The sequence below is a fragment of the Dermacentor andersoni genome, chromosome 11, assembly GCF_023375885.2.
Source record: "Dermacentor andersoni chromosome 11, qqDerAnde1_hic_scaffold, whole genome shotgun sequence".
NCBI lineage: Eukaryota > Metazoa > Arthropoda > Arachnida > Ixodida > Ixodidae > Dermacentor > Dermacentor andersoni.
In genome coordinates, this window is record NC_092824.1 from 18,101,434 (window position 1) to 18,125,692 (window position 24,259).

At 46.7% G+C, this 24,259-nt stretch overlaps 1 protein-coding gene and 1 long non-coding RNA gene across 3 annotated transcripts in view; one reads left to right on the forward strand and one right to left on the reverse strand.

Annotated features, from left to right (window-relative positions):
• The window catches only part of Pur-alpha (Purine-rich binding protein-alpha), a 291,757-nt gene that overhangs the window by 84,425 nt on the left and 183,073 nt on the right, over window positions 1-24,259 (reverse strand). The gene's annotated exons all lie outside the window — the stretch shown is intronic.
• Window positions 2,918-10,788, forward strand: LOC126517389 (uncharacterized). The gene is made up of 3 exons (XR_007596179.3): window positions 2,918-3,559; window positions 4,683-4,775; window positions 10,542-10,788. It is a non-coding gene; the product is annotated as an uncharacterized lncRNA (long non-coding RNA).

Below are 24,259 nucleotides of genomic sequence, written 5' to 3' on the forward strand. Positions count from 1 at the left end.
GAGGGGGGGGGGGGGGGGGGGCATGCGATCTCGGACAGAGATTGCGATAAAGAGACGGGGGTATGTGCCAAGCTGTATACGCTGGACAGGGCTCACGCACGCGTTTGACAATCCTGGAAAGGGGGGGGGGGGGTGGCGACGACGCGACATTCCTATCCGGTTTCTTTGAATGACTGGTTGGCTGAATGATACCAAGCGGCTACGATTTAAAGAGACACGAACCCATGGATTACACTGATTAAGGATCACTTTGAAGCTTTCTTGGTTATTTTCGCGCTAAGAGCTAGGCTGACCGAAACAACATTAAATATAAGGTGCATTCATTTGTACTGCATTCGTAAACCACCATTGTAATATATATATATATGAAAAAAAAATACCACGCAAGTGAAGGAACTAAAACAGAAGCACGGAAAGGAAGGAAGGACGAGACGAGCACGCAGGACCTGCGCCTACTATTATTCGGTATGGTTTACGTACCTTTCGAAATCTGCAAACGATCTAAATGTTCTAAACGCCCATGTGCTAGCACAAATGTGGCGGCGCACGTGCACAATCACGGCGAATTGTAGCGTGTGTAAATTTTCGCAGCTGGGTCGACTTCAAACAACCCCGTTTGAAGTCATATAAGGACCAAGTTAGGCGAATCCACGTACTAATAACGCTCACTGTCATGATTTCTGAAATGTCGATCATGCTTACAGCTTCAGTAGACACCAGAGCCCGTGCTCGTTCTAGTTATTTCTTTTTTTCGGAAAACGAAACTGCTCTGCAGATAACTTGCCAAATACGTATTTGCGACAAAATGCCCGTGTGTATCCTGCAGAAACGCGCGAGCGTGCGAGTGCCTGCAAAACGACGACGAAGAATGCGACTGGACGCGTCCAGTCGGATATACGGGAAAGCGCCTGCTTCCTGGCCAATATCCCCGCAGTGGATATATGCGCCAGTGTTTCGCAGACAAGACCAGACAATCGGCTCGGACAGCAGCCGTCCACTGAGACTGCAGCGGCACCACACAGTAAAATAATTTACACCCTTGATGGTGATAATTGCGTGTCATAACACCCTTGAAGGGTGTTTTCATTCAAGAAACATCCCATCACCATGACTTTTTGCGAAGCATAGGGTAGTTCTAGATGCCATAACACCCTTTTACCCACCGAAAGGGTGCACTGACTAAGAATATTGGGGGTGGGTGCAAGGGAGTTTTTGTTTATTTTTATTACATTCACAAACATACAGTTGTACGAAGAGACAGCGTGTCCCCCGGCATTACAAACCAGTGGCGGATCCAGAAGTGGGCCCTCCCCTACCCCATTTCCTTCCCACCGAGACATGTCGGGCTTTCAATGCCGACAAAACTCCTGAAGAGAGTCCCCCACCGTTTCACTGTCTGTTTTGATGAACTATTTTAAATATGTCCTGCGAAAAACCTGTTGCTGTTGCTACTTTTTCTAGTATTGAATATTTAACCAAAAGAAAAATGTTCAAAATGTTTTCAGTAAGGCACAACTAGTGCAGGTCTTGCTTTTGGGACGCCAGGAATCCAGCAAAATGAATAGGCCACGTGACAGCATGCAGCTGGACGCGCCACAATTGTTCCAATGCAGTGCGGTCGTCTAGGTTTCTTTCAAGCACGACAAAACAGGCAGAAAAGGGCGCGACGTACCATACGCTGAAAAAAGATACGCCAATTCGGGAAGCTTTGACCCCACCTGACCTTTTTTCGCCGAATCAATAACCTCAATTCGTTCTACTTCTCTCACGTTTATAAACAAGGTAGGTTCGTTTGCAAACTTGAGCCTTCTCACCCACCACAATGCTTTGCTCAAGCAGCATCTGCAGGAAGAGCCGTGCAAAACGCTCATGGCATCGCGTCTGCGTCAATTTACGAAGCTGGCTATACAAAAAAAAAAACTATTAAGTTTGTAGTTGCTCAAAAAGAAAGGGAGAATAATATGAGAAAGTATAGAGAACCAACGTACAACTTGCGATGCATACAGTATTTACAACACCGACTAACAGCGCTATTTACTCAAATATTTCCCCTCCCAAATTGGAGACAGTATTATTGCATGCATGAATAGGACATTAAGCCAATCATTGTAGATATAACGAGATTCCAGAAATTGGCGGGGCATTTGCAGACCCATCTTTGTTCACGGAACAGTGGCGAGGCATTTTTCAAGTGTGCGCGCAGTTGCCCACCTGCCAATTACGTTCGCGATGTCTTGACATATGCAGACCTGCGCGAGACTCGCCCGTCTCCCGTTGTTATATTTGTTCTTTCGTTTGAGCGGTCATCGGCCCCACTCGCTCACCCGCTCTTAAAAAAAAAAAAAAAAAAAAAACGAGAACTGGATTCGCTTCGGTTGCACATTCATGACACCACGCAAATAAAGACTTTTCGTACTTGCAAACTTGAGGTTTTCGTGTGATGCTGCACATATGAAATTTCGTGGTATCGCCTATACGTTTATAAAGCTATTAAGCAAGTACTTCTACATCTGTCGTTCGCCCAAGCTATTTAGAATTTGCGTGAGCACACCAGTTAAGAAATATGAGCATTGTGAACTTCTTAAAAATGCCTATTAAAGCTTTTTTTTGTCTCTCTCTCTCTCTTTCTTTGTGCATAAATAAAAAGGCAGACTCGCAAATACCTCTGCATATTATACAACCAGGAAGGACCACGTCTCTTTACAAATGAACGTCCAAGCAATATATTTATACATATATATATATATATATATATATATATATATATATATATATATATATATATATATATATATATATATAGAGAGAGAGAGAGAGAGAGAGAGAGAGAGAAAATGAATTCACTTTCACGCAGTTACCAGCCCACGTTTGCCACTCCATTTGATTTAAAATCAGCCAATGTTTCTGCGAATAAATTTCTACTGAAGCTACCCGTAAACACAGAAAATGGCTTAGAGGTAGCGTAAAATAAATAGCTTGGAAAGTAATATACACATGTAGTTTAAAAAAATATTTGTATTTATGCCTTGAAAACGAAACCGAAATTGAAATAACTTCCCCCGACGGGTGTCGCCTCTATCGCCGCTACGTCATTTCCTGCGTCTCGCGGCGGGCCGCCGGGTGCATGTGTGTTATGGTGTGTTCTCCGTGACATTCTTGAAGTTGTGAGTAATTAGATTGTCTTTTGCTGCGTTTAGGTTGTACCACCTCGTTGTTTTCGTGTACTTTTGCGCTCATCGACGCGAAGTGAGCGTCCGGAGTGATGGCGACGCGATTATGCGTGAGAAAGAAAGGCAGCAGCGGCCTACGACATCGGTGTTTCTTTGTGACAGTGTGTTTACTATGCCTACGACGGCCGTCATTCGTGGCGAAGGAGAAAACATCTTCCATTCGGCCTGAAGAGTGATGAAGTGGACGTTTTGTTTTTCGGCGGAATGCATCGTCAACATGGTCCATCCACTACGTAAACGAAACGGCGTGCCCAGAGTACACATCGTGACAGCGCTCCGCCTTCAAACGGAGGGCCTTTTGCAAGGCGCATGGACTGCTCATATAAAGGGTACGTACGTACGTAGTCACGTTCAGCATCGCGTTTTTATGGTGCGTCATTGTGGTTGTAATTTTCGCGTAATTTCTTTAAAGGACAGCACAGGGTGTGTTGTATGCGAGTGTAGTATCTGTACTCCAGGCGTAGCCTACGGGCACCGAATGTGAAAAAGAAAAAAAAATCAAATGTTTCATTGTTCACGTGACCTCAACTAGAGTTGTAGAGAATTAAGCACTGCCACGCGTCAGTATTCGGCGCAGGCAGGTAAATAATACTATGGTTTGACTAATCGGTTCATTCTGTTACCAAAGATGGGCGCAGACTTATACCGGTGTCACAGGGCCACTTTCGATCACGATCAAGCCCGCTCTGGATGGAACTTTTCGACCGCGATTGGCTCCCGTCCGCAGATTGTGCAACGAAGCCAAACGCGCCCAGAAATTCGATTCCAGTCAGGATCGATCGCGACCAAAAGTGTGGAGTGTGACAACCGTATTAAATGTCGCTTATGTACTTGTACTCAATTGTATTATTTTTTGTTTTTTGTCGGAGGTCACGTGATAGGTAATGGCGCAGGTAGCTTGCAATGCAATGCTTGTGCTTTCATGACTAGAACTAATGCAAAACAAAAGAACCACGACCATCCCGGCTATGTACTTATCCTTCGTTTTAAGTTGGGTTCGTTTGTTCTAGAAGCTCTCGTGCTGTTGCAGATGAACGCGTGGTTGCGCTATTTGTTTATAAATTTATCTTTTTGTATAAATAAGTGCTCTGAGGAAGCCAATTTTTTTCTCGTCCTTGAACTCTTGTCTTGGTTTCACGCAGGCATGCTTATTACTACTACTATTTATGTTTTCTTGTTGTGTGACTGAACCCTGCCTAAGGCGTCATGTCAGTGGTCAACAGTATTTTGAAATGAATTGCACTGAACGTCCCACGGTTATTGTACGTTTCACTACCTTATTTTAATGTCTAGTTATAAAGCGTATGGTTATTGTAACTATTCTTGGCCTTTATATATGTATGTATTAAGCTGGTAAATGCTTAATTGTATTTGCAGTTTTGAGAGGTTCTTTTATTCAGTGGTCAATCTCGGGTGGCATTAATGGTGGTTTGTTTTCTTGTGCCCATGCAGTTACAGTCAGCATGAAGCAATTGCATGGGAACCGACTGGCTGTCTTGGGCCTACACGTTGCTGAAAAGACAGTGAAGACGTCTGAGCCGACAGGTATACTTTTTTCATCACAATTTGCCGGCATATTTTTTCCCACCAGAGGACGAATACCTCTCCCAGTTAGCTCCAATTACCTCTGTCTTGCGCTAGCTGATTCAAAGTGAAGCCTGGAAATTTTCTGACTTCATGATAGTCTACTTCTCTACCATCCTTCACTACCCTTCTCTTCCCTTGGCATCCATTCTGTAACTTGAATGTGCCACCGGTTATCTGCCCTATGCATTACATGGTTGAAGAAGGCACTTGGGCTAGTTGGTGCTCATTGCAGACTTGAGACATCAATAACTAGCGTGACAAAGACAACATCAAGAAGTGCATAAGACAGAACTCTAGACTTTAACTGAAATTTTTGCTACACAGAATTTCGACAGACAGAAACAACATAGGAGCTATCGGAACAAATTGATGAACAGGTTAATTTCACTTACGAACTTTCTTGGTAAGAGCCAGAGACGGGTGCTTACACACCTATTCCCCACTTTTTTGATGCAAAGTGGTTTGTATATTTCCCTATGTACCTGATTCTGGAGCTGCCTGAGCACACGATTGCTTTGAAACTGCTCGGTGCATGAGCACGTATGGCGATGATTGGCCATGTGGCCACCAGCCATTAAGGCTGCCCTGTGTTTCCTCAAGCCAAACAGGTCGGTGTTTAAACGACCACTTGGGGGAACAAAGATAAGGCAGTTGTCAGTGGCTGGTGGCCATCCGGCCAATCATTGCTGTAGGTGCTCATGCACTGAGAAGTTTCACAGCACTCATATGCCCAGGCGGCTCTAGAGGCAGGTCGACATGAAAATATTCGAAGCACTTTGCATCAAAAAGCGGGTGATAGGTGTGTAAGCAACCCTTCCTTGGCTCTTGCCAAAAAAGAATGTTCGTATCTCAAAATGAACCTGTCCATCGATTTGCTCCGATACCTCCTGTGTCAGGCCGGGAAAAGGAAGGATGAATGTTGCTTCCATGCGTCATAGTCGCATCCCCTGAATCCTATGTTTCTGTGTAGCCAAAATTTCAGTTGAAGCCTAGAGTTCTGTCCTGTGTGCTTCTAGCTGTCGTCCGTTGTCTTTTTCGCGCTAGTTAATGATGTCTCAAGCCTGCACTACATGGCCTGACCAGCTAGCTCCCTTGTTTACTCTTTATGTCAGCTAGGATATCAGCTCCTTCGTCTAGTTTCTGAACCACGCTGCTGTCTTCCTGTTTCTACTGCCATCAGGATAGGAGTGGACACGACAAATGAAACTGAATGTCATTTAGACAGAGGAGCAGTGAGACTACCTGTGCTTTACCTTTTGTTGTTGTACATAACAGTTGAAATTGCATCAACACATATTTTTCCATGTTGTGATTTTCCCATAACTGTGGCAAGTAAATATATAGGCTTTTAAGATACTAGAAATGAAGTTTGCTTAAGAAAAAGAATACTCTTGCACTTAAAGGTAATGTATATGATGCTCTGACTCCTTTGATGCATGTGCCTTGAGTGGTGTTGATGTTGTTCATTTCTTTCTCAGTAAGCTTTACTTGATGGGTCTGACTTTGTACAAACAAATAAGTTCTAAAGAAACCATAATACCTAACAGGCAGAATTGTCGAAGTCGAAAGCCAAGTTTTCTTTCATGACATATTTTTTTCAGGCTGTACTAGTTGATCCATGATGTTCGACAGTGCAGACTTGTACAAAGGACGTCAAAAGGGGCGAGAAATGGAACAAATGCTATCGCCTCTTTCTCCATCCTTTGTCGAGACCACATTGTCTAACGTCATCGACCAATACCAACTAGCCCGTTTGCGTACCTGTGCCAGTTGAGCCATTTATACTATGGTACTCTAAACCAAATGTGATAAATTCAAAATTGGCGCCTTTCCTATCTTTGTACAAATAACTGTTTCATAAAATAGTTTAAAGTCTTATGGTTGATGTCATGTTTCGACACCACCATAACCATATAAAATATCTTCATGGATGCAAAATGCAAAAGGTGCTTCTTGTGCAAGTTCCGTACTAGCCTGACATGGAGAACAAACCTGGCAGAAGGTTGAGCACATGCTCTTTTGTAAACAAAACGCATGATCGCATTTTCTTGGCAGTTATCGCACTGTTTTCTAATGTTTATCTGCATGGGCATTAATTATCTCAGCTGCTAAAGACACATCACTAGACACTGAGCAGAAAAAGGTATGATTGTGCAGTACTGTTGAAGTCATGCAACATTATGTTTGAGCAAACTGGCAGGGATGTTAGCTGTTAAAAAGAAAAAGCTGATTTCAAGAAAAATTTGCACTCCTATATATGGAATTTAAAAACTATGCTTATAAGCTACAAAAGATTTCCAGGATGATCAGGCTAGTTACACTGGCCATTTGCTGATTCAATAAGGTTCACTGAAGCTTGTTTTTAAATTCACACTGTCTTTATATAGGGTGATGATTTTCAGTTTTGTGAAATTTTTAAATATAGCCCTGTTGCATATAGCATAATTCTAGTCCTTGAGCAGGAATATGCCAACAGGCAGATATATCTTGCCTGGGAAATCGAAACATTAAACTAATTAACAAAAATGTATTCATTATCTTTCGAATGAATTACTTTATGGCTCATATAAACGAAAATAAAGGGGCTTAACCGAGGAACCCGATGTTTATTAATCACATCCTAAGAAGCCAGCAAACACTGACACCAAGGACAAGTTAGGGTAAATTACTTCTGATTAATAAATGAAATAACGAAATGATAAATTGATGGAAAGGAAAGTGGATGAAAAAACAATGTGCCGCAGTTGGGGAACGAACCCACGTCTTCGCATTACGCATGCGACGCTTTACCAATTGAGCTACCGTGGGCGCCGTTTACCCATCCACTTTCTTAGGTATTTATGTTTCCTTGTAGAACCCTGGGAGTGTTTGCCAGTGCCACCACATATATGAGGCACATGTTGTAATTTACGAATCATAGCCAGTGAGATTACAAGGTGTATCCACTTGGAATTGATTTCCAGAATGACGGCAGTTTGGAGATATGCACCATCAAACTTGCCGTAAAAATGCACTGATGCACAAAAGTAACTGGAACACCCTTGTGTATTGGTCTTTATCAGGAATATATTCCTAAACTGGTGTCAGCCTGGAAGTTCAACTGCATATGTCTTCCAAGCTCATTAGCTACAATTCATAAATTGCAATATGTGCAGTAAAATAATTAGTTACAAAGTTAGTGATTTTTTTTTGTTTAGTTGAACATGTGTTTCGGTTTCTCATGCTAGTAATGTCCACCTCTTCAAATAATCTAGCTCAAGGACAAGAATTATGCCATCTGCCACAGGACATTTTGTAAAATTCCATAAAACTTAAAAATGATCACCCTGTACAATGCTACTACAGTGCTAAACAGCCAGCAGCCTAATCATCACATTTAAGAATGCCGTAACAACACTGACAAGTGCACTAATGTTTTCTGCGCTTCACAGATGAAAGATGTTGGCCATTAGAATGTTTGATCTCAGTGTAACTCATAACCAGCAAGATCAAGTGAAAGCAGATGACAAACTTGATACATGAAAGGCTTTCACTGTGCTTTGATTAAAATAGCTAAAGTTCTGTTAAGTTTGGATTCACTGTTGTTCCAGTTAAAAGCATCTAAATGATGAGATGCTAAAGTGTTCTTGCTTGGAAGATCATTAGTGAAAAACCTCTGCAATAAAAATACCAGCAGGATTATGTGCTTGCTTAGTGGAGATGGCTATGATGATGTCAGAAGGTGTAGGCAAGGCTTCTTTGTAGCAGAGATGCCGAATAGTTCTGACAGAGGGGCTGTTAGCAGCCACTGTGTAGGTCAGAGATTAAGAAAAAAATAAAGGTCAGCTTAGTGATGCTTAGTATAGTGATGCTTGCATTGTGTGCCTGGGAAATCTGAAGAACAGCATTGTTTGTGCCTCTTGTTAAAGGAGCAAGCTTCTGTGAAAATGCTGATTTCTACTCCTATTAACAATGTATATTCCTGAGGAGGCAGGCAAAACAACAATGCCTTGTGTTATATTAATCGATGAGTGTAAGGTCAGTGTTTTGGCACGTAAACTTTGCGAATTTGTTTTTGCCTTGTGGCCACCACCTCCTGTGAAATAATGGTTGGCATTTAAGCTATTGGTTTTGGGAACAAGGCATTAATGTCAAAGTACCTCTTGATGGTTACCCTGCAATGCATAGCAAAGCATATGGCTGCACCTTATTTTCAATATAACTTGCTTGTAGCGAAAAGTTGCAGTGAGATGATGTGGCTTCTCATTGTAAACTTATTGCATAAGAAAGGATTTATATATTTGTAAGCAATTTATTGGGCTCAACGTGAGCACCTTTATTTGTGCACATTCTAAATGGTAGTTTTGGGTCAGATGTCACACACGAAAACAAACTGCCCAGTGTTATTGCTGTATCTTGAGGGCGGTTAAGGAAGTAATGCCTCCAAACACGCTACTGCAAACTGTAGTACTGCAAATATTTTGGCTCTTTATCATTAATGCACTGATGTTTAAGCTATACAATGTCACTTGCCCCATCTTCCTATCTATTCGCGTTCCAAAGTAATCGATCAGTGCATGATATCCAGTGGTGATGTCCGTTTGAAACAGCGGGTTGTAATTGAATTTCTCACTGCGGAAGGTTCTACGCCCTTCAACATTCATTGCCGTCTGAAAGCAGTTTACGGGGATGCCTGTGTTGAAGTCAGCATTGTGCGGAGGTGGGCAAGGACTGTGAAACATCAAAATCCAGCCGCATCAAACATCCAGGATCAGCACCGAACTGGACAGCCCACAACGGTTTCTGATGAGGATCATCATCTGGCAGACGAGTTGAATCGAGTCAATCGCAAGATCAAGCAACACCAGATTGCAACAACACTCGCCATTTCCATTGGTTCAGCGAACTACATAATTAAGAACCTCCTGGGTTACAAGAAGATTTGAACTTGTTGGCTGTGCTTAAACTTTTTCATTTCAGTCGTCAGTTGCCGTGGCACCCAACAAGCGCAAGCCTTCTTGTAACGCAGGTCTTTAATGATGTGGTTCACTGAGCCAATGGAAATGGCGAGTGTTGTTGCAATCTGGTGTTGCTTGATCCTGCGATTGCCCCGAGTCAACTTATCTGCCTGATGTTCATGACCCACATCAGAAGCCATTGTGGGCCATCCATTTCGGTGCTGATTCTGGAGATTTGATGCGGCAGGATTTTGGTCTTTCACAGTCCTTGCCCACCTCTGCACAGTGCTGACGTCAACACAGGCATCCCCGTAAACTGCAGTCAGATGGCGATGAATGTTGATATGCGCCACAACCTTCCACAGTCAGAAATTCAATTACAGCCTGCTGTTTCAACTGGACGTCACCACTCGATGCCATGAATTGCTCGATTACTCTGGAACGAGAAGGTGAGGCGACATTCGATAGCATAAACATAAGTGCATCAATGATAAAGAGTTCAAAATGTTTGCAGTAATATTGGCATAGTAGTGGGCTCGGAGGCAATAATTTCTGAATTGCCCTCATAATTGTGTAGCCTGTCTCTCCTACATTCATGATGTGGCAGAATAAATGCCTTATTCTTTCGAAATAACGATTTCTTGGAAGTAAGCACTATCTGTGCTTGTTTTCATTATCCTGGTTTTCATGTGATCTTGAAATATTAAAGTGAATGATGCAGGGAAGCGCTGCTTGTCATGTTTCGTGTACTTTTCCTGACTATAAATTGCAACAAATCATTTTGCAGGTAGAAAACAAGCAGATGGCTACAGCGATCAGTGAAGAAATGACTTCATCTATGATGGCTCGCCATAGGACATTGGAATGGAGCTACACAAAGGCATCACCAGCCTCGCCTGTGCCCTGGAACATTGGTTTGAATAAGACTGTTCTTCAGTGTAGAATGACCACAAGACTTGTCACCACATACAAGGCATAGTGCAAGCTATAAATATTGTACAGGTGGCTAGAATAAATGACCCTCCATGCAGTCACTCTTCCTGTATCTGTGGTAAATGGGAGCATTTCACGCAGAACACTCACACGTGATTATGTGTTTTCTCTCAAAGTTGCTATGCCATGCAATTGGAAACACATTACGTATTGTATGCACACCGTACATAACATTTTTGTGTGCTAGCGTGACTGTAGACTTACGAAACATACAATGAAGTGCATGTGTACCCGCTTCAACATGCCATACTTCAACGCCCTTATAGCAAGGGCTATTATATTGCTTATTACACCCGATAGGTGAAGGGGTAATATATTCCTGATCACACCCTTACACCCCATGGGTCGAAGGGTAATATGTTCTTCAAAACACCCTCAAGGGATAGGGTGTTATTGGAATATAGAATAACCATCATAAGGGTGTAATTGCCTATAAAACCCAGCTTTTTCTAGGGTGCTAGGGGGTTAGTTATAGACACTCAAAAAAACCCTTAGGGGTGTAAATTATTTTACAGTGCATTCCACGAGGCACGACGTAACAAGGAAACGAAAGCATCGGCTACGCAAGACCTCTCCTCCGAGCCTTACGGACGCGCGAGAACGTTTTCAACACGCTTGCAACCGTGCCGCTGCCCCGTCCATGTATATACGAACAAGCGACCGCGCCGGTCCACGAAAACGGCGCATACAAAAAAGAGAGCATTCGTAAAAGGGGCGAAACAAAGGAGAGAACCTCCGAAAACAACGCAGATGCCTCGACTAATTGACTGGGTCGATCGGATGCAGGCTCCTGGCTGTAATGGATCGGGCACTCTTTCTTTTTTTCCCAATTATCAGAGGCCTGGAAAAAGACGCACCCAAGACATCCTTCGGACAGCGAAGCCTCAGGCCCGGTCGTGTGATCGAAAAGCAATAATTAAAATGCCGACAAGCAAAAAGAAGTAAACGGAGAAGAGAGAGACTGTGGCGCTACTATAGCAGGGCGAATAAAACAAACTGAAAGACGTCTTTGGCGCTAAAAGAAAAACACACGAAGTAAGGTATACACGAACACTGAACATGACATGCACGGGCTTGTGTAGCTTTCTCTGTATATAGGTGTCCTTTCAGATGCGGGCGTGCGTTTCAGCGAGTATATACATATAGTATAGAGGCAAATAAAGCACTCCTCGCGAGAAACGGCTGCGAGGGACGACCGCAGTTGCGGATCCGAATTGCCATTCAGGCCACTTGCGGTTTCTGAGTGCACACGGAAATACGAACCATAGCGCAAGTTTCTCGTCTTCGAGAAGACACACATTTTCGATTCGTACAAGTTACACCACACGCCTCTCGCACCTATTAGAGACGACGTTTAGCGAGTACAGATACGAATGTTGAAAAACACCGATATCTCTTCATTTTGATACCAAGAACTGGTCTATAGTAAATGTCAGACCTGGCTGCAATCGGCGTTATTGCGACATCATGAAGCAGCATTGGAAGAGTTGCGGACGCGTCGCTTATAAAAAAAATTAACGGGACCGCCGAGCGCGTTTCTTTGAGGGAGGAAGCATAAACGTTTATTGTGCGAAACACAGAGAGAGTGTCAATTCGTTCTTCGCCCTACAGGCGGGCGGCTCTCTCAGTTCGAGTGTAGGCCGTTGGCTATATAGTGCCGCGGCCCATGCCCGGTCTATAGAACACACTTGGCTGATCCGCCAGGCTAGCTCGGAGCCGTTAACATTGCCTCCCACGTTTCTTCGACGGCTCCCACACATCCTGAAGCTTGATCTTGAGTGTTTTATTCGCGGTGCGAGCACAGCAACATTGTGTGCTGAAGGGTGTCCGGTCCACGTCACACAATCGGCGTATGTACGAGAACTGTGTCGGGTGCGTCCGATACACGATAATTCCATGGACACTAGAAGTATTCGTTTGTAGTCTGAGGAAGGTGGTGGCTTCTACCTCACTTAATTTTTGGATGTGGTGGTGGGTATGCTCTTCCTTCCGGTCGGAAGCGTCGCAATATTCCGACGTAGTCGATGGGAATGTCTTTCCAGGAACCCTTACAGCAGGAAATCCCGGCTGGAATGCTCTCGGACGACCACAAAGTCTTACTACAAGGCCTTGCGATCTAACTGACGACCAACCGGAGTTCTTTAAACATGCACGCAATGTACGGTAGACGAGCATCTTCTTTTTTTCTTTTTGCACTCCGCACCCATCAGAATGCGGCTATGCCGCCGTGGTCGAACCCGCGGCCTGGCGCTCAGCAGCGCAACGCGAAGCCACTGAGCTATCTATCCGCGGCAGAGTTTCGCGCGTTTCTTCCAGCGAGGAGCCGGCCACTGCGTCGTGGCGTCGTAAACGGAAACTGACTCGTAGCAGCTATCATATACCAGTAAATTATTGAGGGCGCTCTCACACTTCCCGGTATCTCTGCTAAAGTTTGGATGGGATCGGATATTCGCTCAACGGAAAAAAGAAAAATGTGACAAGTTGCAAACGTCTCCTCGGTGTATGGGCTCTTTTCAAGCTCCTACGCATGCGTGGGAATGCGGCCAGTTGCGGCGGAGGATCGAACCGGCGACCGCCTTGCGCCCACCGGCAGAAACGCATGCACAGCTGCTAAGCAGCGCCGCAGCCGGGTCAAAATTGGGCATCCGAAGCGCAGGCTCGAACCCGCGCGGAACACAGTTCGAACATTCGAGGAGAGAAAACAAAGAAGAAAGCGGGCGGGCCCGCACCGGCTGCCCCGGGGCGCCCCGACAGCCAGCCAAGCGGCCGATCGATATTTCAGTCTGAGTCTCGCGCGCCGCCGTCGCGACGGGGGCCTTGTACGGAGAGCGCGTGGGGAACGGCGGGAGCAAAGGCGCCTCCGCAGCTCTCCTCCTCTCCACCAACCCCTAAATCCCCATCGCTCCACTCCCCCTCTCCCCCGAGAAGACGGGAAAGGGGGAGACCGGGGGCGTCCTCCGTCTGGGGTCACGACCTTCGCGGAGGCAGTTTCCACGGGCGACTGCGACGCCGACGACGGCGAGCGTGAGAGAGAGAGCGCGCGACTTGGCCAGCCGTCTCGGTTTCCTCCTCTCTGAACGTCCTCCTCCTATCGCACGCGCACGCACGAACGAAGCACACCGTCGCAGAAGCAGCAGCGGCGGCGGCACCAGCAGCAGGAGCGCCGATGGTTCAAACGACATCGACGGCCGGGAGAAGGAGTGAAAGGGGCGGGCTGTTGCAATCCTGCGGCAGCGGCTGAGCGGTGCCAACGCTCTAGAGGACAACGGCCCTCCCGCCGGCCCTTCCCCCGCGCCTCCCCCTTTCTCGTACCCCGTGGGTCCGTCGAGCCCTGGGTCTGCGGCCCGGGCCGGGGTTGCTGCGCGGCGCGATTGCGCAAGCTTTGCGCGTGTGAGCGGCCGCGAACGCGCGCCAGATGAGCGGGCCGAAGCGGTTTCGCCGTCGCTGACGCAAAGAACGACGACGCGCCCGTCTCCCTCCTCGTCGAATCGGGAATTTGGCCCTCTCTCACTGCTGCGGAGACGAATCTCGACGCGACGACGCGTAGGAGATCGCGTCTATCTCTCTCTTCCCGGTATATTTTTATTTCATTTCCATTGTTTGTCGCACCGTCCGTACAATACCGGTCGATCGGTTCTCGAAAACGTCTCACCGAAACATCGAGCCGACGAAAGTGCCCGACGCGACTTCGCACGGCGGAAGACGTCACCGCGGCGACACTTTCCAGCGCTAAGGCGTACATTCGATAAATGTGCCCCCCCCCCTCGCCAAACAGAGGTAAATGTAGAGCTGGACGCCATTCAAGAAATGGCTCTTTGCTGCCGGGTCACGCACAGGCGAAGGCGCTGCAAATGCCGCGGTCAACGAATCGCAACTACTGCGGCAAACACACACCGTCGGGACAGCGCTGTCGCGTCGCGACATTCCGGATTGCCGTTCCCCGCCGTTTCAAACGACAATGTCTGCAGCCGTTCTAATCTGAAAGCGTTCTAGTTATTCTATAGCTTTCTATACAGGATTTCTAGAAATGCTCAGCATCATGATTCACACAGTTAAACACCAATATTGGCACGCAGAGATAATCACGAGTGCTCCCATTTATTGATGTAACAGCAGATTGCAATGATTTGCCGCATGACATATTTCTTTATCACAACATGTAGCCATTACTTCATAAAAACTATTGCGTGCAATATTTTCCGTTCAAATGACCGGTTATCCACGCGAATCTTTCTGCTATACCAGCTATACCTTATATACCAGCGTAAAAGTGTTCTTTCTTTTTCTTGAGTGTTATGATGTATACTACAGTATTTGTAGGTATCAAGCACGAACGTTACCACGCGCTAAATGCTGTTTGAGGTTCATCCCACTCCTGATTCGGCAATGCGAATGTGTCCTAGATTATCCTGCACATATATAAACGAAAAATTAAACAATTACCACGTCCTTTTAGTTGCATTAGTATGTGCTCAAGATCGGCCCATCAGTGCACCCCAATGGCCAATTTTAATAATATTTACGACAGTGAGGAGAAGAAGATAGGGGAGGGATAAATTTTAAACAGATTATACTGATCCATAACTATTGAGAATTCTGTTGAGTAAGCAGCTGTCTTAATTTTATTAAGTTGGGCGCGATCGATAGACCAGCGAAAGAAGCGAAAACTTTCTAGCCCGCTTCCCGTTATTCGCGAGACGTACTCATCATCATCATCAGCCTGGTTACGCCCACTGCAGGGCATGGGCATCTCCCATACTTCTCCAACAAACCCGGTCATGTACTAATTGTGGCCATGTCGTCCCTGAAAACTTCTTAATCACATCCGCCCACCTAACTTTCTGCCGCCCCCTGCTACGCTTCCCTTCCCTTGGAATCCAGTCCGTAACCCTTAATGAGCGTCGGTTATCTTCCCTCCTCATTACATGTCCTGCCCACGCCCCTTTCTTTTTCTTGATTTCAACTAAGATGTCATTCACTCGCGTTTGTTCCCTCACCCAATCTGCTCTTTTCTTATCCCTTAACGTTACACCCATCATTCTTCTTTCCATAGTTCGTTGCGTCGTCCTCAATTTAAGTAGAACCCTTTCCGTAAGCCTCCAGGTTTCTGTCCCGTAGGTGAGTACTGGTAAGACACAGCTGTTATAAACTTTTCTCTTGAGGGATAATGGCAACCTGCTGTTCATGATCTGAGAATGCCTGCCAAACGCACCCCAGCCCATCCTTATTCTTCTGATTATATCCGTCTCATGATCCGGATCCGCCGTCACTACGTGGCCTAAGTAGATGTATTCCCTTACCACTTCCAGTGCCTCGCTACCTACTGTAAATTGCTGTTCTCTTCCGAGACTGTTAAACATTACTTTAGTTTTCTGCAGATTAATTTTTAGACCCACTCTTCTGCTTTGCCTCTCCAGGTCAGTGAGCATGCATTGCAATTGGTCCCCTGAGTTACTAAGCAAGGCAATATCATCAGCGAATCGCAAGTTACTAAGGTATTCTCCATTAACTTTTATCCCCAATTCTTCCCAATCCAGGTCTCTGAATACCTCCTGTAAACACGCTGTGAATAGCATTGGAGAGATCGTATCTCCCTGCCTAACGCCTTTCTTTATTTGGGATTTTGTTGCTTTCTTTATGGAAGACTACGGTGGCTGTGGAGCCGCTATATATATGTTTCAGTATTTTTACATACGGCTTGTCTACACCCTGATTCCTCAATGCCTCCATGACTGCTGAGGTTTCGACTGAATCAAACGCTTTCTCGTACTACCCGACTCATATTATTGAGTAATTTGAGATTAAATGTCTAAATTTAACGAACCTTAAGCTCGCAGTAGAATAGAAACATGGGTTAGCCGGCGATTAACCTTCATACTTGACAATGCATACTGGCGTAGAGAAAAAAGTTCGCTGTATACACGCTGGATCTGCCCATATACCTTTCTGGGTACCTCGTCCGTTCTGGCGTTGTTTTGTCATGCACGAACTTGCGTTCGCAGCTTTTTCTCGCGACAGCATTACGATACTTCAGTCTTTGTTGGGTCCTTTTTTTTCTTTTGATTTTTCTTTTCCTTTTTGGTTCTGAAAAACTCGAAGGGTCTATTTTATTTCCTTCCCATATACGTTTCATCAAGGCGACTGGTGAGGTTGTTTTGCGGTCAGAGTAATAAGTCGCGGGAAGCTGTGCAAAACAGTGGCATTTTTCTCGTTCATCGCTCGGTACAAAACAACGTCCAAGCACACAGCTCGCGCGTGCGTTCGAATCCCCGCGACGGTAACATGCATGTTTTGTTTTAGGCGCTTGTTCGGCTGTGTTAGTATATAGCGACACCTAAGGTGCTGTAACAGCGTAGGTGTGTACTTCTACGTCTATTATGAAACCACTGAACATCAAGCGGTGAAATATGCTTTAGAGGCACCTATGGGGTGAACAGATAGTGCGCAGGTTCGTGATTTACGCGCTGATTAAGCAGAACAGAAACGCGCTCCCTTCTATACTATAATCGGATTCGCCATAGGGCGTGGTTTGTCGGCAGCGCAGGCGATGCGGTTGCGGACAGTTTTAGCGAATAGCTTTCTTTGCCACTTTCGCCCAGGTTCCGAGGTTGGAGGCAGGACTTCTCCACTCGCAGAATAGCGAGGAGGACGAGGAGAGGGCGCGCATGGAGGCGCAGCGAGCGGGCAGAAAATAGATCACCGGGGGAGAGAGAGAGAAGCCCTCGTGTACCCAGACGTCGCTAGTTGGACGGAGAGGCGCTGACGTCACGCCAGAGGTTGGCTACCCTTGCGGGTCGACGAAGTGGCGGCCAATCACGTTGCCGCGACGACTGCGGCACAGATGGAACAGATAGTCGGAAAAACAATTCGACGCTCGGCGTCGACGGGAGGCCGCCACGACCGCAGGCAGAGGAACGGGAAGAAGCGCCGCGCCAGCGACTTTCAGAGATAAACAAGCGGGTTCAGAAAGGGATCCGCTTACTTGGAGAATAATCGCCAATGTTACCTGTATATCGCCCTATGGCGATGTTGAAGCCGAGGATGAGAAGACGGGCCGACGAGAACACAATAACTGACGGAGGAATTAAAACCGAGTTACCAGCTCCTAACTGCTGTCGCGCTTTAAGAGGAATTTACAGCTTACGTCACACAGACAGACAGACCGTGGCGTCGCACATCTGTGCGGTGTTACTCATTAAGCCTTGTGTGCTCACAAATTTCCAAGCAATCACACTCTTTTTTTCTAAACGCACGAAGGCAAGAAGACTCAACGCACTTGCACAATCTGTGCCAATTTTATTTTAAGAGGAACCTTCAGCTCGGGGCTTACTCGCACGTCGCGTGTTCAAATACATGTAAAACGAAGAAGCGCTTTTGTGAATGAACCTCTGGACCAACTTGAATAATTTTAATGCGTTCGCGTTGGGAGTGTCAAGGTGGGAGAAAGTGTGTGTGTCAAGTGTGGCAAGTCAGTCAATCACGCGGTAGACTTACGTACGTACGTACAGTCAACAGCAAAAGTTTACGGGATGCGGTTTCCCCTTCAAATGTGAATTCCTGCACTGTCAAGGGATGGCACTTAGTATTTAATGAATCACTGTGCAGGTGGCGAAGGCTACTACATGCTGGAACATTTAATTCGAGGCTGTGTGACCACGCTTCAAGAGAATTCAGCTGCTTGGCAAATCCTGCGTCCCGTAAACTTTTGCGGTTGACTGTACATACGTACGTATGTATGTATGTATGTATTGACACGTGTACTTATCGTTATGGGGCGACCACGTTTCGCCGCCTGACAAATGCAATCGCACAGCGCGGGACGCGCCTGCATGTATCCGAAGTTTCTGGAAAGTTATCGATGCTTCTACGGGCCCGGCTGTCTGTTGTCCCCGAACCTTGTGTTATCTGATTTCATCGCGTGAGGCGAATGGTGTAGAACTTTGTGGAAGGCACGCGGGTCCGAACGATTAGTCTGGAACATTCGACGACTGCTGTATAAAAGTCGACGCGCTTGACCCGCAGATCAGATTTTCTACGATAGCCGACTGTGTTCGCCGCTCTCGTTGTGCCTTAAGTGTAGCCTGTTTTGTGGGCACAGGTTCGCCCAATAAAAGCTAGTTTTGCCTTTCACAGTATTGCTACTGTGTTCTTTGACGTCCCGACCACGTGACATCTGGTGGAGGTGCTTTGCGTTCATGTACCGGACGCCCCCACAAAGCCGTGACCCAAGCCCTCACGCGGAAGACACCAACGTCGCCAAGAACCAGCGAGGTAGCCGCAGGGTGCAAGGACTGCCCCCGGAGCACGGACTTTTGCCTGAGACGACTAGGAAGATTGCCACCAAGTCCATCCCAATGGCAGCCCCAGCGTCCCCCGTCGTGCTGCAGCAGCCCAGGGAGCCTCCGACGTTCCGCGGTTCAACTTTCTCCTCGCCGACCATTCCAGCAGATTTTGATGGATTTGTTGGGGCCGTTTCCGATGTTGACATACGGGAATAAGTGAGTGGATCGTCGTGGCGACGGACTATCTCACCCGCTTTGCTGAAACTAAAGCTCTACCAAAAGGCAGCGCAGCCGAAGTGGCGAAATTTTTCGTCGAGAACATCCTGCTGCGACATGGTGCCCCAGAAGTCCTCATCACCGACAGAGGAACGGCTTTTACAGCAGAGCTCGCCCGCCTACGGATCAAGAACCAACAGAGGACCGACAGCCGACACTACAACCTCCGACGACGCTTCGTCAAGTACCAGCCCGGCGACCGTGTTTGGGTTTGGACACCGATACGCCGACGAGGACTGAGTGAGAAACTATTGCACCGCTATTTCGGACCCTACAACGTCATTCGACGTATTGGCGCACTGGACTATGAGGTCGTGCCAGACGGAATTTCGCATTCACAGCGGCGCCGCACACCATCTGAAGTGGTCCACGTGGTGCGTCTGAAACCCTTTTGCGGACGCTGACGAACTTCCTTATTTTTGTTTTCTTTGCTACGGGTGTTTTTCTTTATTACTTTCATTTGTATGCAGCATCGGGTCGATGCTTTTTTAAGAGGGGGGTATTGACACGTGTACTTATCTTTATCGGGCGACCACGTTTATCGGGCGACCACGTATCGGGCGACCACGTATTGGGCGACCACGTCATTCTGTTCGCCGCTCTCGTTGTGCCTTAAGTGTAGCCTGTTTCGTGGGCACATGTTCGCCCAATAAAAGCTAGTTTTGCCTTTCACAGTATTGCTACTGTGTCCTTTGACGTCACGACCACGTGACAGTATGTATGTATGTATGTATGTATGTATGTATGAGGGTGGTCGAGTAGGGCTGTGCGAATAGGGATTTTTGAAACCGAATCGAATACGAATCGAATACGAATCGAATAGTGCCAGAAGCGAACCGAATATCGAATAGACTTCGAATAGTTTTCGAATAACAAACAGCATTTATAACAAATCACAAGAAACGACGTTCACATCCCATTATTATTAAAATTAGCAAATTTCTGTCATTACAAGGCACATGATTAATTTTTCTTAGAAAGATTTCAGAAAATTTGTACGCATAAGAAAAATAGAAGCCCGAAATTTAAAATCCGCCACTCAACGCCAAGAACTGGTATCGCAGTTCAGTAAAGTGCATCCGTTAGCGCATCTAATGCGGCAATTCACAGCTTACGCGAATTTGCTACAATGTTTACGAGGGTTTTGGAAACGTCCTGCTCCCATAATAATAGTATATTTTATAGCGGTATATACATGAATTCTGTACGCTTCAGAGGTATTATTAGGTGAAGCTTACAGAAGTACGATCTCGAGACAGGTATGTTGTAGAAATTTTGTGATTTCCGACAATTTTTACTAACAAATCGAGGCCTAAATCAAGAATCTGTTCCCAACAGTCAATGGGTCACCTCGTCAAGTTGGGTGCAGTGGTTGCCGAGAAAAACGAACTCTCCGTTCCCGGGTATTTAGACTGGAGCTCCCGCTGTAAAGCTTCCTCTTTAGGTCGAAGTTTAGGCAAATCAACGTACACTGCTACAATGGAGGAAAGGAACTAGAAAAGAGCGTCTATATTATACTGCTTCCACGGGGCCGCGCAACGAGGTAGTAGCACAGCAGACGACCGAACGATCCAGAGCGAGTGGCAAAACACCAGGATGTACCGCTCCCAAGTGGCCACGTCATTCTGTGTCATAACGTCACAACACGTGGGAAACGGAACCAAAACTCATTCGTAGAAAAGCTATCGTAATAAATTATTGCAAGCGCTGGCTGGCTGGTATACTTTCCGTGGTTTCTAGGTCGATGGCCATCTATTGAAGCAAAGGACCGAAATGTCAGCACTCCTTCGAACGCGACAAAAGACGACCGGCGAGAAGAGACAGGCAGGCAGCTAACTCTCTCGGCGACATCATCGTCATCTGCTGCCTGTAAGTGGTTGGGATGCCAGCCACCGGTCTACCGTAGTAGCTCTGCATAAGTTCACACATAAGCACCTCAAAGGAATTACGCTGCTAGGCGTGCCGAATCGAGGCGCACAGGCTGTCTAGCTTCTTTGTGAAATATGCTTAATCAAAAATTACGTTGTCCTTATGTTAGCCAATGTTCAATTTTCTATTGTTTCTTTCACTGGTCCTTTCGGCGTGTAGTTTTCATCCCCTGGTGGTTACGAGCCGCGTTTTGAGGCTGTCTTTCGTCGCCCCTCGTTGAGCTCACGTTTGCACCAGCCCGAAGGCCGTCGTACTATTATACCTACGGTCCCCGCGCGAATGCGGCCGGGAAGCGACCTCCAGAACCGAATCGCCAGAGCAGCTGAAACCACGGCCAGCGGTCAAGGCCCGTTAGACGAGAGCGACGGCGCGTATAGTCGTCAATACCGCAGAGTGCAAAACTGCAGGCTATACTATCCATTACGCCCCGCCGGCCTGCACACGAGTGTTCAAAACATGAGCGGGTCCTCGGCGCGCTCGACTTATCCAGGCGGGAATCGGTGGCCGAAAAGTACACACCATGGACGCGGACAAGCGGAGACCCTCTGCAGCGCGTTAAAGAGGTTGAACGGAACATCAAACGTTTTTCAGCAAACATCAAACGGCGTTATTTAATAATTGCACTCTTCTTTCTCTCTACATTACAGCAGTGCGCGTGCATGTATACATGTGTGCGTGCGTGTGCGCGTAAATTTGTCCACCTTGTCCCCAGACTCCTCAAAGGCGAGCTGCGACGAAATTTCACGTGGGCTTAATTCGGATAGAAATGACTGCACTCTTAAGAAGAAGAAAAAGGCGTCACATTACCCGACTACTAACACGTTACATCTCCCCAAAAACACTACTTTCTTAGTAAGTGCAGGTAGTAAAATGATGGTTAGTACTTTTCACTAAACTAAAGAACGCTAACTTACTACTCACTATAGAAACTACTTCGGTAGTGCAGTTACCAACGCATCTGAAATACAATTACCAACAATGCAATGACGCCTAGCTATTCGATTTATAAGTGTCGCTTGCAATGGCATACGAAGTCGATGGTATTGTAAAATCTTAAGTAAAACAATGAATATATATGGAAAAAATAGAACCGCGTCCTTATGCTCTATATTAAGGCATCAATTAAGGGTATATATATACCTAATGTTTTCCAGGGACACTAGAGCGCACTGACTCCGGGTGAGAATATCTCCAACAAGCAACAATACGCAAGAACACACACACACATGTATACAAAGGTCAGATGAGGTCGTAGTCGCTTAGTAGTTACTCTGTAAAAGCTACTATGAAGCCTTTCTAGCTAGTAATATCGCAGCCCTTACTAGCTTTGCTAGCAGCTGGCTAGTACACAACGAGCGAGAAAGTAGTAAAATACATAGCAATCTAGTAAACGCGTGCACTTACTAGTTATTTACTAACGTTATTTTTAAGAGTGTAGTATATGCTAATGAAGCAATATTGCCAAAGCCAGAGGGCGCGGTAACTGCCGGGCAGTCTTATTCGCAGCCTCTGTATAGCCTCCTATAAGCAGACGAGGCGCGCACCTGGTGGTTAACGGATATTACGTAATTACCAGAGCGTCGCCTCCGAGTTTTTTTTAAGCTCGGAGGCTTTTTTTTAAGGTGATGCGAAAGACTAGCTGGTTTCTGTCGTGCGTCACTTCCGGCGATGGCTATTGGCGGCGTTTCTTGTAAAGCGCATGGCTTACGTGCCCACCCCTCAAGTAATGTCCTATTGGGACCCTTGAGGTATCACTAAACAAAACAATATGTGTCGGGCCAAAGGACGTCCGACGCGAACGTGGTTCTCACAAACCTACGAGTTCTACGGCTTTCTCAAAGGTAAAATAAACATTTCGTCAAATTTCACTAAACACGCGCGAACATTCCGGAGATTCTTGAACTACATACAGCGATGGGCGACAATGCGAAGGCAGAACTTTGGCTCCGTTCAAAACCTTCTGAATGCGTTCGAAACATCGTCATCCAGAATTGCGCGCGTGAAAGAGAACAGCCGGGCCTGTAGGCAAGCGTGCACCGTGGTATACACAGCGCACGGGAAGGACTGCCCCCCCCCCCCCCCCCCTCACATGCGGCGGCTGCAGGAAAGGCACCGATACAGGTGTGCTCGTTAACGGTTCCGTTTATACATACGGAATTGCGCAACAGAACAACAAACGCTACCTAAGCGTCCCCGCTGCAACAAACACACGCCCTCAGGGGCGCCATTCCTATTCTAGCAGCCATCGTTGTACTCTTTTATATATGACGCGCACCGGCACGCGGTCTCTCCTGCGACGAGGCCAGGAGAAGAAGAAGAGAAATCGCCGCCCAAGCACTCCGTACAGATGGTTAACGAGCGAAGCTGGAACGTGCGGTCCCGGTGTTTACCACTGGATTAATCCCGACGGTTGATTAAACGACGGCTCGGTAGGCTGCCGGATCCTCGGTACGCAGTTGAGGCTTACGCTCGGCTGCACGGGTCCGTTCTTGTGCCCGGGCTGCAGCATCGGGCCGGCGTAGGCGAGCTCGTTGCCGGTTCTGCTCGCGGCGTTGCTCATCGAAAGCTGCCTGCTCCTCGGGAGTACGTATAACTCGTGGCCTGCCTATTTCGGAGCCGGAGGGCGCACCCGCCAGGCTGCGACGGATGGCAACGACGTCACTACTGGCGCAGCCAATCGTGCGCCTCTCTTTCTTTTTTTCTCGCGCATACGCACGAAGTTGCGCGGAGGAGTTTCCCGCGTACAGGTGACAGACGGACGGACGAATCGGCTAGCCATGTGTAGTTTCGCTGTCAGAAAGAGCTTCTTCGGCTCCTGCCATCTGTACGTACGGTTCTCCTTTCGCTCGCCGTCTGACACATCGTTGTACACAGTGGACGTAAACCTCGGTCCCTGTACTTTAATAAAGCGAACATGCAGCTTTCCAAAAAAACGTTCAGCTATTGACTCGCATCGACAATAGTCGTCAATGGTTCCTGCACATCTTCCCCCGTTTCGGCATCAAAACCATCTGCATTTGCGAGC